We start from the raw sequence: 26,794 nt of genomic DNA on the forward strand, positions 1-26,794 counted from the left end.
GTGACCGAAAAAGAGGCCTATGCCTAGCTGGTCTCTTTGGATTTTGGAGACAATGTATTTCTTATTTGGGTGTACTACAGTTGGGTAGCTAAACAGGCCCATTTATCAAATGACTGGAAAAGCTGCTAGTTTTGAGTGGGGACCCAAACAAGAGGAGGCTTTGTGACAGGTCCAGGTTGCTGTGCCATATGATCCAGAAGATGATGATAGAAGTGTCAGTGGGCAAATAGAGATGTTGTTTGGAGCCTTTGAAAGTCCCCATTAGAGAATCACAATGCAGATCCTTAGGATTTTGGAGTAAAGCCTTGCTATTCTCTACAGATGACTGCTCTTCTTTTGAGAAACTACTTCTGGCCTGCTGCTGAGCCTTAGTGGACACTGAATGCTTAACCATAGGGTACAAAGTTACCATGAGACCTGAGTTGCCTTTTATAAGCTGGCTGTTGTCTTATCTGCCAAGCCATAAAGTTGGGCCTATACAGAAATACTCCATCATAAAATGGAAATGATATAAACAAGACAGGGATTAAGCAAGTCCCAAAGACACAAATAAGATATATGAGGAAGTAACCCAAATACCATAGCCCCTACTCCTGCCAAATTATCTTCTTTTTCCCAGCCTAGGGCTATGGTCTCTTGAGGTGTTCCTTACAATCAGCTGACTGAAGAAGAGAACACTCAGGTCTAGTTTACAGATGGTTCTGCATGATATGTAGATTCCATCTAAAAGTATACAGCTGAAACACTGTAGTCCCTTTCTGGAATGTTCATGAATGGCAGTGGTGAGGGGAAATACTCATAGTGGGTGAAAATCTGAGCAGTACGCCTTGTTGTTCATTTTGCTTGGAAGAATAACTGGCTGCTGGTGCATTTGTCTACTGATTCATAGACTGCTGCTAATGGTTTGCTGGATTGTCAGGAATCTAAAGGAGCATGATTGGAAAATTGATGACAAAGAGATCTGAGGAAGACTTATATGGATAGACCTTTCTGACTTTGCAAAAATCATGAATATATTTGTGTCCCATGTCAATGCTCACCACAAGGCAACTTCAGCAAAGGAAGGTTTTAATAATCAAGTGGATACAATAACCTGATCTGTGGATACCAGTCATCCTCTTTCCCTAGCCACTTCTGCCATTACCCACTAAGCTCATGAACAAAGTGGACATGGTGGTAGGGATGGACATTATGCATCAGCAACAGTAACTTCTACTCACCAAGTAACCCGGTTATAGCCTCTGCTGAGTGCCCAATCTGCTAGTAACAGAGACCCACACTCAGTCGCTGATACAGCACCATTTCTAAGGTGATCAGCCTGCTACATGGTGGGAGGCTGATTAAATTGGACCACTGTTCTCATGGAAGTGGCACTGATTTGTTCTAAGTGGAAGTGACACATACTCTGGATGTGATTTTGTCTTTCTTGCATGCAATGCTTCTGCCAAAACTACCATCTGTGGATTTATAAATACTTTATCCACTGTCATGGTATTCCACACAGCACTTCTTCTGCTCAAGGAACCTAGTTCACAACAAATGAAGTGTGGGAAAGGGCACATGCTCACAGAATGCTCTGGTCTTACCAGGTTCTCCACCATCCTGTAGTATCTGGATTAATAAAACAGTGAAATGGCCTTTTGAAGACACAAATATGGCACAAACTAGCTGACAATATCTTGCAAGGCTGGAACAATGTTCTCCGAGAAGCTTTGTATGCCCTGAATCAGCATCCACATTATGGTATTGTTTCTCCCATAGCCAGGATTCATGGGCCCAGGAATCAGGTGGTGGAAATGGGAGTAGCACCACTCACTATTACCCCTAGTGATCCAGTAGAAAAATTTTTGCTTCCTTTCCCTACAACCTTAAGCTCTGCTGGTCTACAGCTCTTAGCTCCAAAAAAAGGAGTGCTTCCACCAGGAGACAAAATAATGATGCCCTTGAACTGGAAGTTAATTCTACCACCTGGCCACTTTGGGTTCTCATGCTTCTGAATCAACAGGCAAAAAAGGGGATAGTGGTTGAGGTGACTGATCTTGTTGATCAAGGGGAAAGAGGTTTGCAACTACACAATGGATGTAAAGAAGAGTTTTCCTGGTTTACAAGAGATTCCCTCAGGCATCTCTTAGTACTAACATGCCCTGTTATTAAAGTCAATGGAAAACTGCAAAAATCCATCCAGGCAGGAGTACCAATGGACTAGAAACTTCAAGAATGAAGGTTTGGGCCATCCTACCAGGCAAAGAACCATGGTTAGCTGAGGTGCTTTCTGAGGTTAAAAGGAACATGGAATGGTTAGTAGAAGAAGGTAGTGATAAATATGAACTATGACCATGTGATCAATTACAGAATGAGGACATAATGTTATGAACATTTCTACCTTGTTTTCTTGTGAGTATGCTTGCATTTTCACATAAAGCAAATATCTTTGTTTTATTCTCTATCTTATCTCCTCATCATATGACATAATTTGTATTGTTCATAACATAGTACTTAAGTTATAGCATATCAAGTTTAAGAGTACGTTTACCCAAGGACTTGTATGCTATTTGGGAGAGATTTAGTGTGTTGCTGATTGTATGCAGGACAGTCTAGTACTGTTAATCAAAAATATTTCTGTTATTGTTTTTATTTAGATATTAAGTATGGTTTAAGGTGATATGTATAGCAGCCAAGTAGACAGAGATGGACTCGATGGTTAGATTTATCTGTCGACTTGGCCAGGTAATGGGTGTCAAGTTGTCTGGTCAAGAAAGCACTGGCCTAAACATTACTGTGAGGACATCTCATGGACTTAAACCATCAGTGTGTTTATTGCATTATGAGTGAATACATCTATGCTCAACTAAGGAAAGTGCCTTCAGCAATGTGGCATATTTAATCCAATCAGTTGAAGCCTTTGAAGGAGGAAGTAATGATTTTAGCAATCAGAAGAGAAAATTTTCATCTCTACTACAACCAGTCAGCTTCTCCTAGGGAATTCATCAAAAACCTTTCTTGGACCATCCTGTTTGCAGCCTGCTCTACAGAATTTGTAATTTTGATATACTTTTATAAAATCTAGTATTTACATTTATCTCCTGTTGGTTCTATTTCCCTGACTATTCCAGATGCAATGGGAAAAAAAATCATCAAATCAAAGAGATGGATGTTTTCTTGTTTCTTTTCCTGAATTTCAGTTGTAATTTACTATTAACTATTAAATATTTAAGCCCAGTTTTTTAAGTATGCTATATATAAGCGGTCTTTTATTTTAAACTATTCTTTTGTTCTGTTGAAAACAATGCAAAATTATTTTACACTTAATCATGAAAAATAGGAATTACAAATATAAAAATCAAAAGAGAAATTAGGGTTAATTTTACAATAGCAGCAAACTACATATTCTATTCTAAGAAAAGAATAAATAGTCTATAAAAGGACATGCAAACTAGTCATTTAATGAGTTTTCTAGATAGAAAGATGCATTCTAAATTTGGCTTCTGGTTATAAAACAAAATATTTATTCTAGCTATTAGGCAAATAAATAATCAAACAAGGCCAAAAAAAATCACAGGATCAAAAACTGGTCTCAATAGAGTAAATCTCAATTGTAAACTCATGGAGTGAAACCCATGAATTAGGTTATTAAGATCAGAGCACATATTAAATGGGGGAAAAGGGACTGTCTATGAAGAATATTACAATATTTACTATTTAGAAATAAATTGGGTGGGCTACAGTGGTTCAGCAGGTAGTATTCTCACCTGCCATGCCGGACACCCAGGTTCGATTCCCAGTGCCTGCATATGCAAAAAAAAATAATAATAATAGAAATTAAGAAAATTTTTGGATATCATTGAGTAAATTTTTACAAAGCAAAACTTTCTGACCTCTCTCCAGAGACTTATGAAAAAAGAAAATATGGTTAACCATGCTTGATAAAAATAACAAAAAGGTATTGTAGCGTTAATCCATTTCTTTTGTAGTATAATTTATTTAAATCAAACATATGTAGGTACTAAATTCTCATGACTGAAACTTGAAAGCCCAGGTGAGCCAAATGGGAACCTCTAGGGTCTCCTCTGTACACGAGGCAGAGAGAGAGAGAGAGAGAGAGAGAGAGAGAAGAAGGAGGAGGAGGAGGAGGAGGAGGAGGAGGAGGAGGAGGAAGGGGAGGAGGAGGAGGAGGAGGAAAAGGAGAAGAAGAAGAAGGAGAAGAAAAAGAGGGGAAGGAGGAGGAGAAAAGGGAATATTGGACCAGCAATCATATGATATTTTACCTGTATTTTATTCTGTTAGATTATCATGTATTCAGGAAGTTCTGCAATTACTTTCTTCTACCACTTATGTCCTCAATTGTCCTGAAAGACATCATTCCAGTTGATCTTTCTATCTTATAGTGTGGCTAAGCCAATTTGATGACTTTAGCTTTTTTTCTCATTATTTTATATACCACAAGTTCCGGTAAAAAAATAAAAAACAAATAAAAAACAAACAAACAAAAAAACAGGCCTTAATGTTATTTAGTTTGATGATCAAGTTGAGTGCATTTTTCTTATGCTCTACTTCTAATAAGTGTTATGAGCATTCCTGAGCCTATCATAACTAATACGTACCCATTTGCAAACTTCCTTTAAATTCTAGTCCACTAAAAACTTCCATTTTTTTGAGAAACAATGGCAGGTTAGCATGACTTGACACCACTTGCATTATGACACCAACATAACAGGGTCATTCAGATCAGAATGCTATTATAACAGCAATTGTGTTAGTCTCTCCCTTGTTACAGTCATTATATTTGGTCATTTTATTTAAATGCATCATTTAGTTTGACAGTCAATTGCATGACAGAATAAAAGAGACCTTGACTATAAAAACATCCTTAAGTAAAACTGATTTAACGTCAAATAACCTCAAGGTTAACTCTGCACAGATTTGCTAACTTGCCATGCCTTCTCCACCAAGAAGAATGCTGCCAAAGCTAAACTGGGACATTTAACCTTCAGAGTTAAAGGAACAAAGGAGATGCTACAAATGGCTTTAAGTATCTATGTATAGAAAACTCAACAATTATACAAAATACAAACTAAGTCATTTATAAAAATGTTTTTCAAACATAGAAAGTAGAGTCAAGCAATGTTTAAGGTATTTTAATTATACAGATAAGCTTAAATCCTGATTTTGCCAATTACAAATGACATTATCCAGAGGGAATAAATGATTTATTAATACTAGCATTCTCATGTATAAAATTGAGATTGTAATACCTATTCATAGCATAGTTTTTAGGGATTAAGTAAAACAAAGTACCAATATTGAAAATACTTAATAAATGAGAGAGGCAGTTTTATTGACAATATTGTCATATAACTTAAGAGAAATGATAACCCTTAATCACTAGAATGTTTAGGTTCAAGACTGATTTAAGGAATAGATGAGTACTTCAATATTCCTTCTTATTTCTCTTGTAAACACAGGTGTACACTCAATTGACATCAATTTGCCTGTATTTCCATTTTCCTTCTTTAAAATTGCAGTAAATAATGCAAATTTTTAACACAAAGGAAAACACCATGCACATACATGTGATTCCTTACAAACTGCCTTGCTAGATTTTCATGAATCCATATCCCGATTCTGAAAGCAGATGACCAAGCATCACCACTCATGTTCTTCATTAGGAATCCATTCTTGTGAGTTAATAAAATATCCTTTTGAAAATATCTGAGAAATAGCATATGCATGACAATCAGGCATTCCTACTGCAATGTAAACTAATGAGGTGTTTCCACTGTCCTGTGGAGAACAGGAGAGGATAGTCCAGAGTGACACAAGACATCAATAAAACAATCTGAAAGGAACTTTAGCAAGCATGAAATTAAGACTACCAACAGACTTGGAAGTAGGAGGGTAAGAATATTAAAAAAAAAAAAAATGACTTCACAGTTTGTCCAGAGATTTAATAATCCTGGGGTGCCCCCAATCTTTTATTGTGTTTGACACCTGCTGCAAAGAAATAATGGGTATGTCTGCACTGTTCTGTTGAAGAACTAGAAGACACCCTCTATCTGAAACAATTCATAACTGAAAACTCTCCATAGGGTCATTTAGCTGCATCACCTGAAATTTCATACTAATCCTCATTTTATTCCATGAAATTGCTGACATGTAGTATGTTGTGTACTTAGTGGGGACAGCTTAAGTGACCTTGGGCACTGGGAGGAAAGAGGCTCCTATATCTTTGTTGTTTGTTGGCCTATGATCACTGACCCAGAGTTAGCCTATTTGTTCTGTCACTGTAACCTAAGATTCCCAGCTTGCTCCTTACTCCTCCCAGCTGACCCAATTTCCTTCTGCTGCTTGCTTGTCAGAGCCTCTGTCACATCTTCCATCATGCCCTTGAATATAGGTTACTTTCCCTATACCAAGTCATTTTGAGGCAGGTTAATTAGGGAGGGAGGGAGGAGAAAATGACCCTAAAACCCATAACAAGAAGTTCCTCTTGGCATGCACACACTTAGCCCTCATATACCTAGCCCTCACTCAGATGAAGCACTCAAAAAGAATCAATAAAAACCACAGGTCATCAATCCCTTATTAGCATAACCAGAGGGGGAAGGGTCTCTCCAAGTCCTTATAATGCTTCTACTCCTTTGGAGAATGTATACATTCACTTCCCTTTGAGCATGCACTTTTGCTATGCATTAAAGTTTTGAGCTGTACACACTGGCTGGTCTTTGGATTCTTTGGCTGTATACACTGACTAACCCTCAAATTCTTTCTTGTGACTGCATCAAGAACCTTTATGGCATCAGCCCCTGGTTGAGCTCTCAACTTCTCCAAGAACTCTCAGGGCTCTCTGGCACCTACCAGGTAATTCTCAGATCTTTACAGCATCCAGCCTAGAATTTCTGGGACTATTTGGTATCCAGCTGAGAACTCCTGGGTTTCTCCAGCATCAAACTTATTAAGTTATTTGGCTGAACACATAGACTAGCCCATGAATTCCTTCCTGTCACTGAGTCAAGAACCCAAATGATGCCAGTACTTGGTTGAGGTCTTGATTTCTTTGAGAATTTCCAGGGCTGTCTGGCTTTTCTTTTGCAGGCCTCAGACCTGTGCCCATACTCTCTCCACCACATCAAACCATTCACCTTCTTTTTGTTTTAAATATTTTTATTAACAAATCTTCACATACATACAGTTCATACATGGTACAATCAGTGGCTCACAATATCATCACATAGTTGTGTATTCATCACCATGATCATTTTTAGACCATTTACATGACTCCAGAAAAAGAAATAAAAAGATTAAAAAAAAAACCCTCATACGTCCCATACTCCTTACCCCTCTCTTTCATTGACCACTGGTATTTCAATCTACTCAATTTTTTACCTGTTAATCCCCTATTATTTATTTATTTTTGCCCTTATTTTTTTATTTATCTGTCCATACTCTGGATAAAAGGAACATCAGACACATAGTTTTCACAATCACACAATCACATTGTAAAAGCTATATAATTATATAATCATATTCAAGAATCAAGGCTATCAGAACATAAGTCAACAGCTTCAGGTACTTACCTCAAGTCATTCCAATACAATACATTCCAATACGTAATGCATAAAAATAGCCTCCAGGATAACCTCTCAACTCTATTCGCAATCTCTCAGCCACTGAAACTTTATTTTGCTTCATTTGTCTCTTGGTCAAGAAGGTTTAATCGATCTCATGATTTTGGGTCCCAGCTCATCCTGTGAGTCTGTCCCATGTTGCCAAGGAGATTACATCACTCACTTTCTTAACTGTTAAAATGCTGCATATTTGCCAGATCTGTCCTGGAACATCATAATAGTAATTTTTAAATATAGTTTTAAAAGTATAAGCAAACTGAAAATTGTAAAGTAGCCGTAGCATGTAAACTTTAAAACAGCCTTTGAATGTAACTCTAAAGCTGGAAGTAAGCTATTAATGGGAGCTGTTAGTCTCACAAAGGAGCAATATGTAACTGTGAAAGTCTGCAGCAATAAGTGAATGCAAAGTATGTACCCAGATTTGAATAAGCTTTCACCTATGGTCCCAGAACACTCCCAAGTATCAATAAAGCTTTTCGTCTATCTCCCTAGACTGGGAGGCAGCTTTCTCAGTTGTCACAGGATGTAAATCCTCTGGGAAACAGGAAATAACTAATATAAATCATGGAAATTTTCCAGACCTCTGTTATCAGTTAACTATGATGATTATCTCTTAGTCCCTCACCTACATAACAGTCAATTGAAAAATCATTTTAGGGAGACAGATTTGGGAAAATTTCCCAGTCCTCCAGCCAGCATAAATATTTTTTCCTCCTCAGCTGCATGTGGTGTAACTTTTATTGGCTGCATCGAGCAAGGGACTCAGATTTGGGGAGTGTCTCTTCTACAGTTTTTGGCGCCTGAATAGGGACACAATGATGCACTGCTCAGTGGATTCCTGGACCCCCCAGGGGTAAGACATTTACAAGTCTTAGCTATACAGCTGATAGACTTTTCTTTGAGAAAAATTCTTGCCCTGAGCAGCTAGGACCCCAGTGGTAGCTGACTAAGGTGCAAAACAGGTTTGGTGAGTGTGGATGTCTTATGTGTCTGTATGGGCCTGGTTTGGTTTAGTATTCAATGACACATATATCCCTGCAAAGCTGTCAGAGGGAGACCACACTTAGCTTGGGTGCTTGATGCCACATAAATGATGCCAAAACCATTTTTGGATGGTATGACCCCAGGTATAGAGCAATAGCCATTGAGACTTGGTTTGGAAGGGAACAGCCCCTGGCATTAAAGGTCCTAAGTAAGACACCTTCCCCTATGACATGACTAGCCCCTAATATTCCCACAGTAGTTCCAAAATTGCTAGCCCCTAATGGATAGTCCCACAGCTCTTCCATAATAGCCAGCCCTCAATGGATATTCCCACAGCACTTCTATAATTGATCCTATACCTCTGGCAGTTGCCTCCAACCCCCAGCAGATACAGCCCTGCATGACTGAAGCAGCATTTAAGTTTTCACCCCACCCACACCTCAGGTATAAAGGTTCTCTCACTGCTCTTCCATGTGGGCTGAAGACTGACTTCAGACCCTCAACTTGCCGGTGCCTGAATAAATTCCTTCACCTGTGGTCAGTCTATCTCAGAGCCTTCTTTAGATCTAACAAAGAGAGGTCACTGAATTTGGTGCCTAGGTTCTGGATTTGATTATTTGGGTGCTCAGTTGCACATAAAGCCATTGAGACTTGGTCACTAGGTCCTGGCTTTTTGCTTGGTCTTGTTTTTGTTTTTGTTTTTGTTTTCTTGCTTGTAGTTTGTTTGAGGTCTTTGGTTTTTGTGTTTTGTCTTACCCTGTTTTGTCTCAAAGGTTTTCTAAAGAGTACTAAAACAAAAAAAAAAGAATGGGAACCAACATGAGTGAGAAATCTAAGGAAAATAAGAAAGATGATCCTTTAAATTGCATTCTTAAGCATTGGTGGCAATTCAGTTGTGAGCCCATGACAAAGAAAAGCATGAAACATCTATGTGAAGTAATTTGGCCTCTGTACAAATTGAAGGATGGTCACAAGTGACAAATCCAGGGATCAATAGAATATAATGTTATTTTGCAACTAGATTTATTCTGTAAGAGGATAAACAAATGGGATGAAATTCCATATGTGCCGTGTTTTATGACTCTACCTCAAAATGAAAAGCTGCAGAGAAAATGCTTTGGGTATGACATTTTACCCACTAGCTTAGCTCCTAGCTGCTTGGAAGCTCCAGAGTTTTCAGATATAGAGCAAATAAAGGAGTGTCCCAGCCCCCATGGTAAGAAAGTGCTGATTAAGAGTCCCAGGCCCCAGGTATCTGAGGCTTTTGAACTCCTAGCAGAGAAATTATTGGTGATTTCTAGGCCCTGGCTTGTGGCTCCCATTCTCCCCATCCCCTACCCACTAGACTCCTGGTTTTGCATTCTCCTTTTCCTTCCCCCTGAAACCTATGACTTCACCACCCCTCCACATCTTCCCCATCCAGCACCTTGTCAAAGGCTGAGGATGAGCACTTCATGCCCCGGAATCCTCCCCAAAATCACCTTCCCACCTCATATCCAGAGTGATATGAACTTTAAGCAGGATGTCTCTACCTCTGGAGGGCAAAGGTAGGGTCAGTGTCCTTTAACAAGTGCTTGCTGGAATAGATAACCAGAGCCAACCTAGGAGATATATGGATGTGCAGACTCCCTTCTTACCTCAGATCTATACATTTGGAAAGCTGGATTCCAAGCTATCAATAGGATCCCAGGAAAATAGAATATTTGTTTAACTTAATTTTGCAACGCATAGTCTTAATTGGGCTGATACACAAACTTAGTTAAATGTGCTACTAACCTCAGACAAAAGGATAATTGTAATTTAAAAAGCTCATAATTATGCTGATTCTTTAAGCAGTAATAAACCATCTCTGGTTTATTCAGTATATGCCCCTGGAAATCTGGCCATTCCAGAAGAAAACTCTCATCCCAATGAACAAAGGGACAGGATGAGGCTTGACTACTATAAAACATGAATAATTGTGGAACTTAGAAATGGAATGCCTAAACGAAATAACTTGAGTAAAATTCAGGAGGTTGTCCAACAGCCAGATGAAAAATCCATCAATATTTTTAGAACAATTGTTCAATGCTTACCGTGAGTTTACTAATATAAATTCTGAAGACTCAATAAAGTGGTGCAGATAAATCAGTCCTTTATTTGCTAGAGTGTCCCTGTCATTCATCAGGAATTCCAAAAGCAAGAAGGATGAACAGTTAAACTAATAATGGAACTTGTAGAAATTGCCTTTAAATTTTATCATGATTGGGAATCTGCCTGTGAAAAACAGCAAAATTGCTATGTCATTTACCTATCAAACCTCCACACTAACCTTCTAGGAGAAATTCTTGGCATGAATTTTGGCTACTCTCAAGACCCAAGATGGGGAAAGCATGCTGAAAAACAGATCAGGAAGAGTAATACCCCAGGGAGCCCCAAAGTAATCTTTAAATTCCCAACAATGTGCTTACTATAAGAGGGAAAGTTAATGGGGACCCAGCAGCCCAGCCCCACAGGAAAGGAAAGTCTAACTCCCACAGCTAGCAAGGGTTGAAAATAGTGGCCTGGAGTGACAGGACCAGGGCTCCTTCCATCAAAGGGAAAATCATCCCACCCTGAACCTTTGAACTTGCAAGAAAATTAAGTTTAGCTTTCACAAAAGATGACACAGGAAAAGGCTGCAGGACAGCTCAAACTGGTCTTGCATGCAGGGAAGGAAAGCACCTCTGAATTAAGCCTCGAATTGGCACCAAATAGGTAGAAACAAAGTTAAATAAGTAATGGCCAGAGTCATTGAAATGTAAAATGTAATCAAAAGCAGGAACTTTCTGCTGGAAATTTGAATTAATTAGACTATCTGGATAGGCTGTAACCTCTGAGGTATCCAATCAGTGGAGAAACAAGGGAGGGACCTGCATGCTAAACTTAGGATACAAATATCTGTGGTATTCTATTGTTTGGTGTGCCAGCCACTATTTTTTGGCTAAGTGCCCATTCTTGCAAGATCATGAATAGATTTTTTTCTTCTCCACAACTGGGTGAACATTTATTCTCTTTCAGGTATGGCATTCTTTCTAACAATTTGGGGGCTCATCTGGGATCCAAGGCTTCAGAGGAGGACCCCCCAAGGAGGATGAGGGAAGATGCATGCTGCTGATTGAGTGGTCTCAGACTCCACCATTGGGGACCCCTCCAGCAGCCAGAAGGACCCAAGACCAGATGCTTGGATTCACCAATTGTGAAGGAGAAAAGGGGAAGGGAAAATCTGCCTCACGGTGACCAGGCAACTCTTTGGATGGACCACATTAAGAAAAAGGTTATTAAGTATTGCCTTGGTAGTAGGGATGAACTCTGATGAGCCCAGCATTGAGTAAGTAGGTACAGAGTCCCAATCTGTGGTTCCCTTTTCCCATGAGGGAAAGTGATGGAGTCAGATGAAGTGAAAGGGTGCTGAGACAAAGGAATCAAGGCAAGACTCAGAATGGGTAGAGCAGTCTGCTGGCCAGGGAAAAAGACAGGAGATATCTATAGAGTCCCCTGGGAACATTCCCCTGGATAGTCCACAGGGAAAATATTGGTGCATTGGGCCAACAGTGATTAGACCAAAGGGAAAGGAAAATGTACATTTGGACAAAAAAAAGTATTGTGCCACCTTATGTATTCTGGCCAAAATATGGGGTAGTTGAGGTTTTGTACTAACCTCATCCTTTATGTTAATGAAAAGAAGCCATTCTCTGAAGAGGAGTCTGATAATGCCATGCTTTTGCTGAAGGAAAGGCGGACCACTCTTTATTTTATAAAGATCAAAACCCCAGAGCCAGAGGCTAAATCTTTAGATGCTAAAGCCTAGGATCCTTTATTGAGCCTTCCCTCACCCTATGCTTCTCCTCCAGGGCAGGAACTGTTGTACCCTAAAGGCCCAATGGAACTAACCTGTGTTCCTCACAGGAAGTTGCAGGGGCAATCAGGGCCAACTGCTCAATCTGTGACAACCCATCAACAATTGAGGAAGGAGTTGGAACAATGTAAAAAAAGAAAGATATACTAAGTTTTCCATTTCCAGGGGCTCCTGAGGAAAAAAGGTGAAAGAACATGGAACTATTAGGTCCCCATACATTCTGAGAGAAATACCTATAGGACCAGGGGAAACTGGTTATATACCTGGTCCAAACTTATGTCTATCCCAAATATCCTCTTTATAGGGGAAGAAAGGGGAATGGTGAGGAGGGCTGCTATGAAAGAATGGGAGAGGCAGCACCCATCCAGACAAGGGGTAACAGCAGCAGAGCAGGAATTCCCCAATTTAGATCCCAATTGGAATAATAATAGTCAGGAAGACAGAGCACAAATGAGAGATCTTTAAGGCTTCACTACACAGGGGATAAAATTGGCTGTACCCAAATCTCAGAACTTAAAGCCTTAAAGATAGATCAAGAAAAAGACAGCTTAAACTATCCAGTAATTTTTAGTATTAAAAGGGACTTGAAGAAGGTATTCAGAGTTACCGATGTTCTGGTTATTTTCTAGTTTTGTCTCTTTAGTGCAATAGAACTATTTCAAAGTGGTATGCGATCACTTGATGCAGTCTAGGTCTCTCTATAACAAATCCCTTTGCCAAACGCAGGAGTTGCAGACTTGCTACTGGTATGAGTGAAGCAAATGGGTGAATAAAACTATCTTGATGTGGGAGCATTTTCCTGTAGGAGTTCAGTCTTGATGAAAGTGTTAGTGCAGGAATTGGACTGCTAGGAAGGTTATGGTTTCTCCTTACAGGACCTGCCAACTACTGAGCAATAATATTGTCATTATTTGAGATGGCAGAAAAGAATCCTATTTTTTATTAATCTATTTGGTCAATAGCTGAGCCAAGGAGAGGTTGGATGATTAAAACAGACACAAGGGATTCTTGATTAAACTGAAAACTTCATTTGGGAACCAAAAAAAAACTTAAATAATCTCATGGACATTGGCCACATATTTTATGCATCTTTTCCAGCAAAATCTTGTTGGGTATTATGTATTTTTTTTATGAATTGACTTAAACAAAACTCCCTCTCCTTACCTGCAAAAGTTGAGGGACCAGGCAAGGAAATATTCAGTGATGGACCCTGATAGTCCTGTGGCCCAAGGATAAAAAAGGGGTCTTGGGCTGACATCCAGAAAAAGATCCAAAAACTAGATGGGTGGAGGAATAAACTATTAGGAGAGTTATTGAGAGAGTCTCTAAGTATATTTTAGTCTGATGTTCTACTGTATTCAACTTTACTGGTGATGGCAGCCTTTGAGACCCAATCGGGCTCCTTTCTTCACTTCCACATTTTATTTTAGATGCAGGATCACCTGTTCTTTCTTTGGCACAGATGTGGGCCTTCATTTGGTCAACCACATGGTCAAGAAGGGATTACAGATAAAGCAGGAAGGAGACAGGCAGAAGTGGGATGATGGAGAAATGGTCTGGGCCAAAGGGAATAAAGGAGTGAGGAGAGCACAGGACTCAACAGGATGTTGTCACAGAGGGAAACCTGGCCATTTCAAAAGAGAATGCCTGAGTTTAAAGAAAGAAGATCAGGTGATACCACAATGAATTTTAAGAATTAAAGTGGTCAGAGCCTTCTCATCTCAAGAGCCAACCAGGAGATTTTGGTAAATCTAAAGGTGAGCCCATATCAGAGAGAAATGACATTTTTGGTGGAACTGGGGAAGCTCAATCTTCTATGACCCATATTCCAAAGGAGATTAGATTCTCCAGTAGCTCCATCACAGTTTGAGGAGTAAAAGGGGAAAGATTTAAAATCTCCTTTTTCAAGCCTACTAATATGGGTTTAGGAAGATAACCAAACTATAAATTCCCTGCTGTACATTCCAGAAGACTGGAATAACTTGTTGGAAAGAGACCTGATAATGCCCATGGGATAGGCTGGTGGGCTGAAACTACTACATAGAAAGCCAGTGAGAATGTTGTGGTATCTGTCTAAAAAGAGGCAGTGCTAGTCAGCACTGGGAGGGACAGGGAAGGGATACATTGGAGGAAAAATGGCTTCAGGGGCTGTATTAGTTAGGGTTCTCTAGAGAAACAGACTCAACAGGGAACACTCACAAGTATAAAATTTATAAAAGTGTCTCACCTGACTGTGAGAATGCAGAGTCCAAAATCTGCAGGGCAGGCTGTGAAGTCAACAGTTTCAATTGGAGGTCTGGACAACCATGACAGGAGAGGCTCACCATCAAAAGTAGGAAGAAAATCTGTCTCTTCTGAATCCTCCTTAAAAGGCTCCCAGTGATTAGATTGAGCATCACTCATTGCAGAAGACACTTCCATTGGCCGATTACAAATGGAATCAGCTGTGGATGCAGCTGATGTGATCATGATCTAATTCTATGAAATGTCCTCATCGCAACAGACAGGCCAGCACTTGCCCAACCAGACAAACAGGTACCACCACTTGGCCAAGTTGATACATGAACCGACCCTGATAGTTCACCCCTTATCAATGTGGCAGCTATATATATCACCTTAAATCATACCTAATTTTTAAATAAAAAACATTGAAACACAAATTTTTTCTTTCACCTAATAATACTCAACTGTTCTGCATATTACTGGAAACACATTAACTCTCTCCAGAATAGGGTGCAAGTCCTTGGGTAATATTCAGTCTTAAACTTGCTATCTTACAAATTAAATAGTATGACAGGAAGAAAACAGTATCACAGTCATAATTTCTGTAACTGATCATGTGGCTGTAGTTCATATTTATCACTACCTTCTTCCACTACCCATTCCATGTTCCCTTTACTTTTAGCAAGCATTTCAGCTGGCTGTGGTTCTTTGCCTGGTAGGGTGACCAAAACATTCATTCCTGAAGTTTCAGACTCATTGGTAGTCCTTCCTGGATTGGGTTGTTGCAGTTTTCCATTGATTTTAATCACAAGACATGGTAGTACTAAAAGACACCCTAGAGGATCTCTTATGTTCCAAGAAAACTCTTCTTTACCTCCATTGTGTAGTTGCAGTCCCATATCCCCTGATAGTCAGGGTCAATCACCCCAGACATTAATGCAATCTCCTTCTTGACTTCTTGATCCAGGGGCATGAGTAACCCAAAGTGACCAGGTGGCAGTCTTACATTCCAGTTCAATGGAATCATTGTTGTTTCTCCTTGTGGAAGCACATTCCCTTTTGGAACTAAAATCTGTAGACCAGCAGGGTTCAGGGTCATAGGGACAGGAAGCAAAAATTTTCCTAGTGGATCACTAGGGGCAATAGTGAGTGGTGACACTCCCATTTCCACCCCTTGGTTCCTGGACCCATGGATCCTGACTATGGGAGAAACAGCACCATACAGCAGACTCTGATTCAGAGTACATACAGCTTCCTTGAGAACATTACCCCAGCCTTTCAAGGTATTGTCACCTAGTTGGCACAATAATTGAGTTTTCAAAAAGCCATTTCATCATTCTGTCAATCCAACTGCTTCTGGATGATGGGGGATATGGTTAGACCAGAGAATTCCATGAGCAGGTGCCCATTCCCACAATTCATTTGCTGTGATGTGTGTTCCTTGATCAGAAGCAATGTTATGTGGAATAACATGATGATGGATAAGACATTCTGTAAGCCCATGGGTGGTAGTTTTGGCAGAAGCATTGTGTTCAGGAAAAGCAAACCCATATCCAGAGTGTGTGTCTATTCCATTTAGAACACATCACTGCCCCTTCCATGAAGGGAGTGGTCCAATGTAATCAACCTGCCACCATGTAGCTAGCTGGCCACCTCAGGGAACGGTGCCATATTGGGGGCTGAGTGTGGGTCTCTACTGTTGGCAGATTGGGCACTCAGCAGTGATTTGGTGAGTGGAAGTCCATGTTGCTGAGCCCATGCATAACCTCCATCCCTACCATCATGACCACTTTGTTCATGAACCCGTTGGGCAATGACAGGTGTTGCTGGGGAAAGAGGCTGACTGGTATCCACAGATTGGATCATCTTCTCCACCTGATTATTAAAACCTTCCCCTGTTGAAGTCACACTCTGGTGCACATTCACATGGGACACAAATATATTCATGTTTTTAGTCCACTCAGAAAAATCTATCCACATACTTCTTCCCCAGACCTCTTTGTTACCAATTTTCCAATTATGGTCTTTCCAAGTCCCTGACCATCCAGTCAAACCATTAGCAACAGCCCATGAGTCAGTTAACAATTGCACCTCTGGCCAGTTGTCCTTTCAAGCAAAACGAACAACCAAGTGCACTGCTCGAAGTTCTGCCCACTGGGAGGATTTCCCCTCACCACTGTCCTTCAAAGACACCCAAAAAAAGGGTTGTAGTTCTGCAGCTGTCCACTTTCGGGTGGTACCTGCATATTGTGCTGAACCATCTGCAAGCCAGGCCTGAGTTTTCTCTTCCTCAGTCAATTCACCTTGAAGAATGCCGCAAGAGGCCATAGCTCTGGTTTGAGAAAGAGAAGGTAATGTGGCAGTAGTGGAGACTGTAGGCATTGGGGCCACTTCTTCATGTAACTTACTTGTGCCATAAGGACCTGCTCTGGCTTTATCTTGCATATACCATTTCTATTTTACAATAGAATGCTGCTGCACACAACAACTTTATGGCTTGGTAGGTCAGACAACACCCAGCTCATGATAGCAACTCAGTTCTCATGGTAACTTGGTGGCCCATGGTTAAGCATTCAGTTCTGTTAAGGCCCAGTAGTAAGCCAAAAGCTGTTACTCAAAAGGAGAGTAGTTATCTGCAGCAGATGGTAAGGCATTGCTCCAAAATCCTAAGAGCCTGCATTGTGATTCTCCTATAGGTGCCAGTCAAAGGCTCCAGACAACATCTCTATTTGCCACTGACACTTCCAGCTCCATTGAATCTGCTGGATCATATGTCCCAAGGGGCAGAGTGGCTTGTACAGCAGCCTGGACCTGTCACAGAGCCTCCTCCTGTTCAGGTTCCCACTCAAAATTAGCAGCTTTTCTGGTCACTTGATGAATGGGCTGGAGTAGCACACCCAAATGAGAAATATGTTGTTGCCAAAAGCCAAAGAGACCAACTACACATTGTGCCTCTTTTTTCATCATAGGAGGGGTCAGATGCAGCAACTTATCCTTCACCTTAGAAGGAATCTCAACATGACCCACACCTCTGGGCATCTAGAAATTTCACTGAGGTGTAAGGCCCCTATATTTTTGTTGGATTTATCACCCATCCTCTGACACACAAATGCCTTATCAATAAGTCTAGAGTAGTTGCTACTTCTTGCTCACTAGGTCCAATCAACATGATATCATCAATATAATGGACCAGTGTGATGTCTTGTGGGAGGGAGAAGTGATCAATGTCCCTGAAGACAAGATTGTGACATAGAGCTAGAAAGTTGATATACCCCTGAGGTAGGACAGTGAAAGTACATTGCTAACCTTGCCAGCTGAAAGAAAACTGTTTCTGGTGGTCCTTACTAACAGTTATTGAGAAAAAAACATTTGCCAGATCAATAGCTGCATACCAGGTACCAGGGGATGCATTGATTTGCTCAAACAATGATGCCGTATCTGGAACAGCAGCAGCAATTGGAGTTACCACCTGATTGGGCTTTAATAATCCACTGTCATCTTCCAGGATGCATCCATTTTCTGCACAGACCAAATTGGAGAGTTGAACAGGGATGTGGTGGAAATCAGCACCCCTGCATCCTTCAAGTCCTTAAGATTGGTATTAATCTCTGCAATCTTTCCAGGAATCTGGTATTCCTTCTGATTTACTATTTTGCTTGGTAGGGACAGTTCTAATGTCTTCCACTTGGCCTTCCCACCATAATAGCCCTCACTGCACAAGTTAGAGAGCCAATGTGGGGATTCAGCCAGTTGCTCAGTATGTCTATACTAATTATACATTCTGAAATTGGGGAAATAACTACAGAAAAGGTCCGGGGGCCCACTGGACCCACTGTGAGATGGACCTGAGCTAAAACTCTATTGATCACCTGGCCTCCATAAGCCCCCACACTGACTGGTGGACCAGAGTGACGTTTTGGGTCCCCCGAAATTAATGTCACTTCTGAACCAGTGTCTAATGATCCCAAAAATATCTGATCATTTCCTTTTCCCCAATGCACAGTTACCCTGGTAAAAGGCCGTCAGTCTCCTTGGGGAAGGCTTGGAAGAAGATTAACAGTATAAATTTGTGGCAGTGTAATAAGGTTCTCCTCCAAAGGGACACGACTTCCCCTTCATTCAAGGGGCTCTGGAACTGTAAACTGTCTCAAGTCTGGAAATTGATTAAGGGGCCATGACTCTGTGTGTTTTGTAATTCAGGTTAGACTTCTGTTCACTCAACCTAGAACTCTTTTGTTTATACAGCTTGAACAAGAATTTAGTAGACTGCCTTTCTATTGTATTTCTAGGTACCCCATGATTTACTAGTCAATGCTACAAATCTCTGCAAGTCATAATTTTGTCCTGCTTTGAGTTTGTTGTCTACTATAATAGCCGTGTCTACCCTGTCTTTGGTAATTAAGTGCTGCCACCTGGCTTCTGCCAACTCGGGATCCCATCATCCCCATTGTGTTTAAGGATTCCAGCTCAGTGACAGCAGTTCCTACAGTAATATCTGACCTACAGAGGAGTGCAACTACAGAGCTCTTCAGGGATGATGACACTAGTCTCACAAATTTATTTCTCACTGTTCTGGTAAGATGTGCATCCTCTGAACATTCCTGGGGTGTAAGAGAGCATATTTGCCTGATGAATCCACATTAACATTCCAATCTATCTAAGCCTCTGGATCCCCTCATCTACATTATACTGGGGCAGTTTTGGCATTTCAACCTCAGGTAATGTCAGCCACCTTTTGATCCATGTTTCAACCAACCATTCAAACAAACTGTTAACACCTTTTTTAACCCCTCAAGCTATAACGTTGAACACAGAATCTCTGTTTAGTGGGTCCATATCAATAAATTCAGCCTGATCCAGCCTTATATTCCTCTTACCATTATCCCCCACCATTAAAATCCATTGCCATACATATTCTCCTGATTTCTGTCTATATAAATTGGAAAACTCACACAGTTCTTTTGGAGTATAACATACCTCCTCATGTGTGATAGTTTGTACCTCACCTTTAGGGGCCTGTTGGGACTTTAGTCTAGTTATACATCTGGAAAAAATGAGGGGTGGGGGGGTGGGTCATGAAAAGGTTTAGAAATATCTTCCAAGCCATTTGCTTCAGGGCATTCATTTGCAGTTTTATCTGGTGAAACAGGATTAATCATTCTAGGGCTAATCCCTTCAGGAGGATGTTGGGTGTCCAACTCCTCAAGGCAGGCTGGAGGTGGGGCGACTATGTCCTCAGGGAAGACTATTGCAGGGTTATCTAGAGAAGACTCAGCATGACCTAGGGTTCTAACCTCAATCCTGACATCATTATTAATCCATATGTCACCATCCCATTTTTCAGGGTCCCACTCCTTTCCAATCAATGTCCTCACTTTAATGGCAGACACCATGCAACACTGAGATTTTAGTTTACATTGTAAAGTTGATACTCTAACAATAAGATTCTGAATCTGATCTTCAGAGATCTCAAGTCTATGGCTACAGGAAATAAGAATTTCCTTCAAGATACTCATAGAAGCTTCTACATCTGTCAGATGGCCCAAAAGCATCTCATTTGAAGTCTTAAGCCCATCTCTTTCACTCCTTAATGTAGCCAATGTATCTAACAACAACCAGCCAACATCTCTATACCTCTTATTTCCACAAAACTTTGTAAAGGTGTCAAAAACATTATCCCCCAGAACCTGGCTTCATACAAGTTTGAGTCCAGTCAGAGTAGAAAACTATTCATAAAAACCCATTTTTAAGATTCTGTTTCTTAAGAACCACTCCTGCCAAGATGTATTAGTTAGGGTTCTCTAAAGAAACAGAATCAACAGGGAACACTCACAAATATAAAATTTATAAAAGTGTCTCATGTGATCATGGGAACACAGAATCAAAAATCCACATGGCAGGTTGTGAAGCCGACGATTCCAATGGAGGGTCTGGATGAATCCACAGGAGAGTCTTACCAGTCAAAGCAGGAAGAAAACCTGCCTCTTCTGACTCCTCCTAAAAAGGCTTCCTTTTAAGCATCACTCATTGCAGAAGACACTCCCCTTGGCTGATTACAAATGGAATCAGTTATGGATGCAGCCCATTTGATTACGATCTAATTCTATGAAATGTCCTCAATTCAACAGACAGGCCAGCACTTGCCCAACCAGACAAACATGTACCACCACTTGGCCAAGTTGACACATGAACCTGAACATGACAGGGGCAGAACTATGGAGTCTGGGGTCTGAAGTCAGGACATCTTGGGTCAGGAGATCAGACCTACCCAAGTACTTGGAGAAGGTGAGTTTGCCCCCAAAGGCAACCACCTTGGGGTGGGGGAGTGGTGCTGCTCCAGGTCTTGGAGTGGGTTGAGCACATTCCTTGGGGATTGGGGGAGATTAGCTGCCATCAAGTGGAGGAGGTGGGTGTGTGCCCTGAACATGGCATAAGACCTGGGTGCAGTCCAATGCTTAGAGTTGAGAGGGGTGTGATCTCCCGAGTGTTCCCCAGGGTTGCATTTGGAGAAAGGCAGGCCACTGCATAGGCCATTGGGACTGCCACTTTCTAAAGGCCTGAAAATAAATTATTCTTAAAATTTGAAATCTAATGGAGTTTTCCTTGCAAGTTTTCAAAACTGCTTGGGTCTGGTGACTCCTGTGTTCCTTCAAATTTCTCCTCATGGAAATGGAGTGTATCCTATGACTGTCCCTCCTTTGTATGTTGGTAGCAAATAACTTAATCTGAGTTTTACAGGTCCAGAGTCAGAGGAGAATGTTACCTTAGGACACAGCATTCCAGTAGCTGACTTTACAAAGGGCCTCTTCCTTAAGAAGTATGTACTGGCTTTGTCCTCTACTCTGTTATCCCTCAGGTACCTTGGCTTCCTGGCCCAGGCCCACCTCTTGAATTTGCTTCCCATCAACACCAATCCAGCAGTTGGGGCCTCATTGAATTGTGGAAAGAGTCCAAAGTCCAATTGGCCTGGGAAGGATGTTGACAACTGAAATAGCAATTTGGATGGCAGAGAAAGGCTGTACTCACTATACCTGAGGCAAAGGACCAACACCAGAACTGGACTATAAGTAGCCAGCAATGCAGTCTGATTCCTGGGGAATAATTCCAACTCAGACACTTTAAAAATTATGCTAAAGAGACAATCATTGGGAGGGTAGAAGGGGGGGTTGGATTTTGGATTTTAATCTAACATAGTTAATAGTGACCCTGGCCAAAGGAGAGTTTTACCCAAGGAAGACAGATGAGGGATCTGAGGCCCAATTTCCAAATTGGGAATGCAATAAGTCCCATCAAATTGGTGATGAATGTAACTGAAGGCTTAAAGCCCAAACTGTACAGTATGATGAAAGACAAACTTAGTGAACTCACCAGGAAGGAGATGAGCAAAGGACTTTAGGCAAAGGCTTCATTTCCAAGAAGAAAAAAAAAAAACAGAGCTGCCCAAGCAGCATTTCAAGAGAAAGAGAAAAATGGCTACCCCAAGGTGGTGGGGGGGTATAGGTTTTTAAGGCTTAGGGATAGGGAGGTGGGGAGCAAGGGTTAGGTGGTCCCCATTGGCTAGTTTTCAGAAATAGGGCTAAGTTTGGAGTTGGCAGCTTTCCATTTACCAACATTGGTAAAGTTTAAAATTTAAATACTGCCCTAGGCATGCAAGTTTATAAATGCTGGAGAGTGTATAGTAAATAAGGGAAGTTTATAGAAGAATACATCTGCTGGAGAGTGGAGGCTGAGTAATGGAAGTTATTGGAAGAGGGAAGCTGATGGAGGGTGAAGGAGATGCCAGGATGAGGCAATTTGCGGTAATGGAGGCTTTCTAAAATATTTGCAGGGTAGGTTACATCCTGCAGGGGAAAGAGGTCCTGTCCTCCCGGCATAACATTTGATGTTTGGCAAGTAATCAACAGCAATCACTTAATGAATCAACAGCAATCAAGTGGAGAAAGCAAGTACTTGTGTCCAGAACCAGTAGGACAGTGTTACAGTTGAACCTCTCCTTGCCCCTCATGGGATGATATATAATGGACTACCCAATTTCAAGAATGGACCATGAACATGGGATTAATTTCACAGACCCAAAGTCAGTGTAACCTGGTGGTGATAACCATCAAGAAAGCAGACAAACATCCAACAGGGGGTGGCCGCAGAGATGCAGCTGTAGTTGAATACATGGGACGGGGGCATACCTCACTGAAAAAGACTCTCTAGGAAGGTTCAAGATACAAGTTCTGTCCCTGACATCAATAATGTCCTCTCCAGTTAACTATTCTATAACACCTAAGGACATTCAGCTAAAGGTTAGATCTCCAGTACAGAACGACCCCGAAGTTGTCAGGGTAGACAGAACAGAAACTTTGGAGAAATAGGAATAGGATTCAGAGATACAAGTGCCCAGGTGGAATGGATCAAATATACAATCCAGAGTCTAGACAAAAGCAACTGTTATGCTTGCACAACAGGTTGACCCACTGCTCTTGTCATGCCCTTTCTGATGGGTATGGAGGAAACCAAAAAGGAGTTCAAATACATGGTACTCTTTTTTCAGAATACTACTCCTGGTGAATATTGTTATATGTTGTCCTCCCTTTTCCCCCAGTCAGGGGCAGAAAAGTCAAGGCTATACCAGCTTCATGCCTCAGTCCAGGAAACTACTCTGCCTGTCTCTCTAGATGGGAAGAAGGGCTCCAGGACCTTGTATACCCAAGCATAAGATGTGACTAAGGATACTATGGGAAATTGCTCCAATTTAACCATTTAACAATAACCCAAGCAAGCCTTTGGTGGTATTGTGAAAAGGGTATCCTCCAACCCGTATTACCTAAGAAGTGGAAGGGGACCTATGCTCTGGTCCAATTGGCATCCCATTCACACTGGCCTTTGAAAGGAAGAAGGAAGTTCTAATCCAAGGAAAAAAAGAAAAGAAGCTTATTTGTTTCCTTTAATGATAGGGATGCCAAGGGGAATCCTGGCTGAGTTAAGGCTAGGAATTAAATAACTGCAGGATTTGAGGTACCCTTATTCTGGTGGATAAGATTTATCAGCTACCCTAGGATGCAGTTAAGGGAGTGGCAGAACAGTTGGATGCTACTAACTGCATGACATGGGAGAATAGGATGGCCCTAGACATGATGCTAACTGAAAAGAGAGGCATTTGTGTTATGGTTAGGGTAGTTGCTGTGCTTTTATCCTCAATAATAAAGCACCAGATGGAGCTGTCACCAAAGCTACACAAGGCCTAATGGCCTTATCTGAAGAACTGGTGAAAAAACTCAGGCTTTGAGAACCCTCTCATGGGATGGCTAGACAGCTGGTCTAGGAAATGGTAACGTCCATGCTAACTTCCTTAATCATCACAGCTGGGAAGCTCACAGCACTTGGGTGCTGCATTATCCCATGGGCCCAAGAATTAGTTCAGAGCCTCATTGAGGCTGACTTAACCAAGCAAATGCTTATTTAGTACAGGCAAAACAATTAGTACCTCCTTAAAAAGGAAGATCCCTATAGTGAAAAGTGTAAAAAGGCTCTTAAAGACAAAAATGTGAAAACTAAGAGTTCAAAAAGAAAGGGAAGATTTGTAAGAAAATTGTTTAGCTTTCACACAAGATGGTGGGACAGGGCCAGGACAGCTCAAACTGGTCTTGCAGACAGGGAAGGAGAGTGCCTCTGATGTAAGCCTAGAATTGGCACCAAATAGCTAGAAACAAAGTTTAAATAAGTAACAGCTAGGGTCATTGAAATGTAAAGCATAATCAAAATCAGGAACCTTCAATGGGAAATTTGAATTAGTTAGACTATCTTGATAGGCTGTAACCTCTGGAGTATCTAATCAGCAGAGAAACAGGGGAGGGCCCTGTGTGCAAGGCTTAGGATATAAATACCTGTGGCATTTTATTGCTTGGTGTACCAGCCACCATGTTTTGGCCTGTCCTTGCAAGATTGTTGTGGTAGTTATATTCAGGTGTCAACATGACTAGGTAAAGTTACCTAGTTCTCGTGCTGTGGACATGAGCCAAGGTATGTGAACTTCATTTGTTGCTGATTACATCTGCAATCAGCTAGGAAGCATGCCTCCTGCATTGAATGATGTTTGATTTAATTGGCTGGTGGTTAAATGAGAGAGCTCGATGTAGTACAGCCCAAGCAGCTCAGCATACCTCATCTCAGCACTTGCAGCTCAGTCCAGGCCTTTGGAGATGCAGAAAAGAATCACCCAGGGAAAGTTGTTGGAAACCAGAGACCTGGAGAGAAGGCCAGCAGAGATCACCTTGTGCCTTCCCACGTAAGAAAGAACCTCAATTGAAAGTTAGCTGTCTTTCCTCTGAAGAACTATATGTTAACTAAATAAATCCCCTTTTATTGAAAGACAATCCATCTCTGGTGTGGTGCATTCCAGCAGCGAGCAAACTAGAACAATTATGAATAAAATCTTTTCTTATCCACAATTGAGTGAGCTTTTATTCTCTTCCAGGTATGGTGTTCTTTCTAACAGGACTAATTTCAATAAGACATTATGTAAGAAATTAGTAAATTTTATTGTAGATGTGAGATTTAGTTGCTCTTCAAAGAAATCAGTCCTTATCATAGGCATGTCTGAAGTTGCTAATGACTGTTGTGTCTCACAATTTCAGCAATGCTGTGTTGGAAAAGGTCAGTGGGCTTAGAAATTTCTTTATGAGGCTCCCTTCCTCTCACCTGGAAAAATGAATTTACAAGTTCTGGCTCTACCAGCAGACCTACAAACTGTATTGAAATATCCAGACAACCAACAAGTTCCTAATGAAGAAAGGCTATTCAAAATCTTTGAGGTGAGTCAAAGATGTGTAGGAAGTCATGGTAAGATTTTGACCAGATATGAATCCAACATGTTTAAAATAATGTCCTCTTAGGCAAGGAGAAGAGAAAGTATTTTGTCACTAAAAGATTTTTAGAATAAAGGCTAATAATACCAGGACCTCAAGGTTACAGATTTGTCCAGGATGTAAGAGGTACAAAGCAAATAGTGAAAACATACATCCCATACTACCTAATCCATGCACTCTCCTCATCAATATTTCTAATGCACATACTTAGTTTAACTTTAAAGGATGCCTTTTATTGCATCAAATAAAGACTCACAAAAACTGTTTTAATTTGAATGAGAAGAACCTGATACCAGAAAAAAAACTGTAAGGACCCAGGGTCCTGGCCCTACCCCCTCCTCTGTTTTGAAACAACTCATATAGCCTCCCACATGACCAGGGACAGACATTAAAGTTCAAAAAATCTAAAATTCCACCTCCTCAATCACTGTTGGTAACCAAGACTCAGGACTCCATGAAAGAACTTGACCAGTCTGTCCCTGAAAAATAGGGCATGGTCTTCAGGGTGCTTATGCAGCCTTTTGGAAGAAGTATATGACCAGTAGCTTATTTGTCAAAACAGTTTGATATTGTAGTCCTAAGGCTGGCCTGCTTGTCTGAGGACAGTGACAGCCACTTGTGAACTATTATAAGAACAGAAAAGTTAACTTTGAGGCCCCCATTATGTCCTTATGTATTAGAACAAAAGGGGAACAGTGGCTCACAACGGAGAGGCCAAGTTGCTATCAGGCAGAGCTGATAGACAATCCATGAATGTTATCCTAAAAACTAAATGAACTCAGTTCTGCCACCCTTCTCCCAGAAATTAAAAGGGGTATAAACAGACTTGCCAAAACATGACAGTGTTCGCTGTTAAATATATTCAGTAGACCAGGGCTAATGGATGTGCTGCCAGTTGACCCAGACCAAGAAATATTTACTAATGGGAGTGGTTACATGGATCAAGGTAAGCAGAAAGCAAGATATTCAGTAGCAAATACTGCACACACACCCTCCCCAGCTCAGACCATCAGCACAAAGGAGTGTTAATTGCTCTCTTAAGAGCCCTCCAGCTGAACACAGGGCAGGGTCACCTGTTAACAGTCTTAAGCTATGCTTTTGCCATTTTGCATGCTCACAGAACAACTTTAAGAGAGTGGTCAAATAACCACAAACAACAAAGACATAAAGCATATAGATCTAATTTTAAAATTGTTGAGATGCAGTAATGAATCCTAAGGAATTAGCTG

This window comes from Tamandua tetradactyla, chromosome 10, assembly GCF_023851605.1.
Source record: "Tamandua tetradactyla isolate mTamTet1 chromosome 10, mTamTet1.pri, whole genome shotgun sequence".
Classification (NCBI taxonomy): Eukaryota; Metazoa; Chordata; class Mammalia; order Pilosa; family Myrmecophagidae; genus Tamandua; species Tamandua tetradactyla.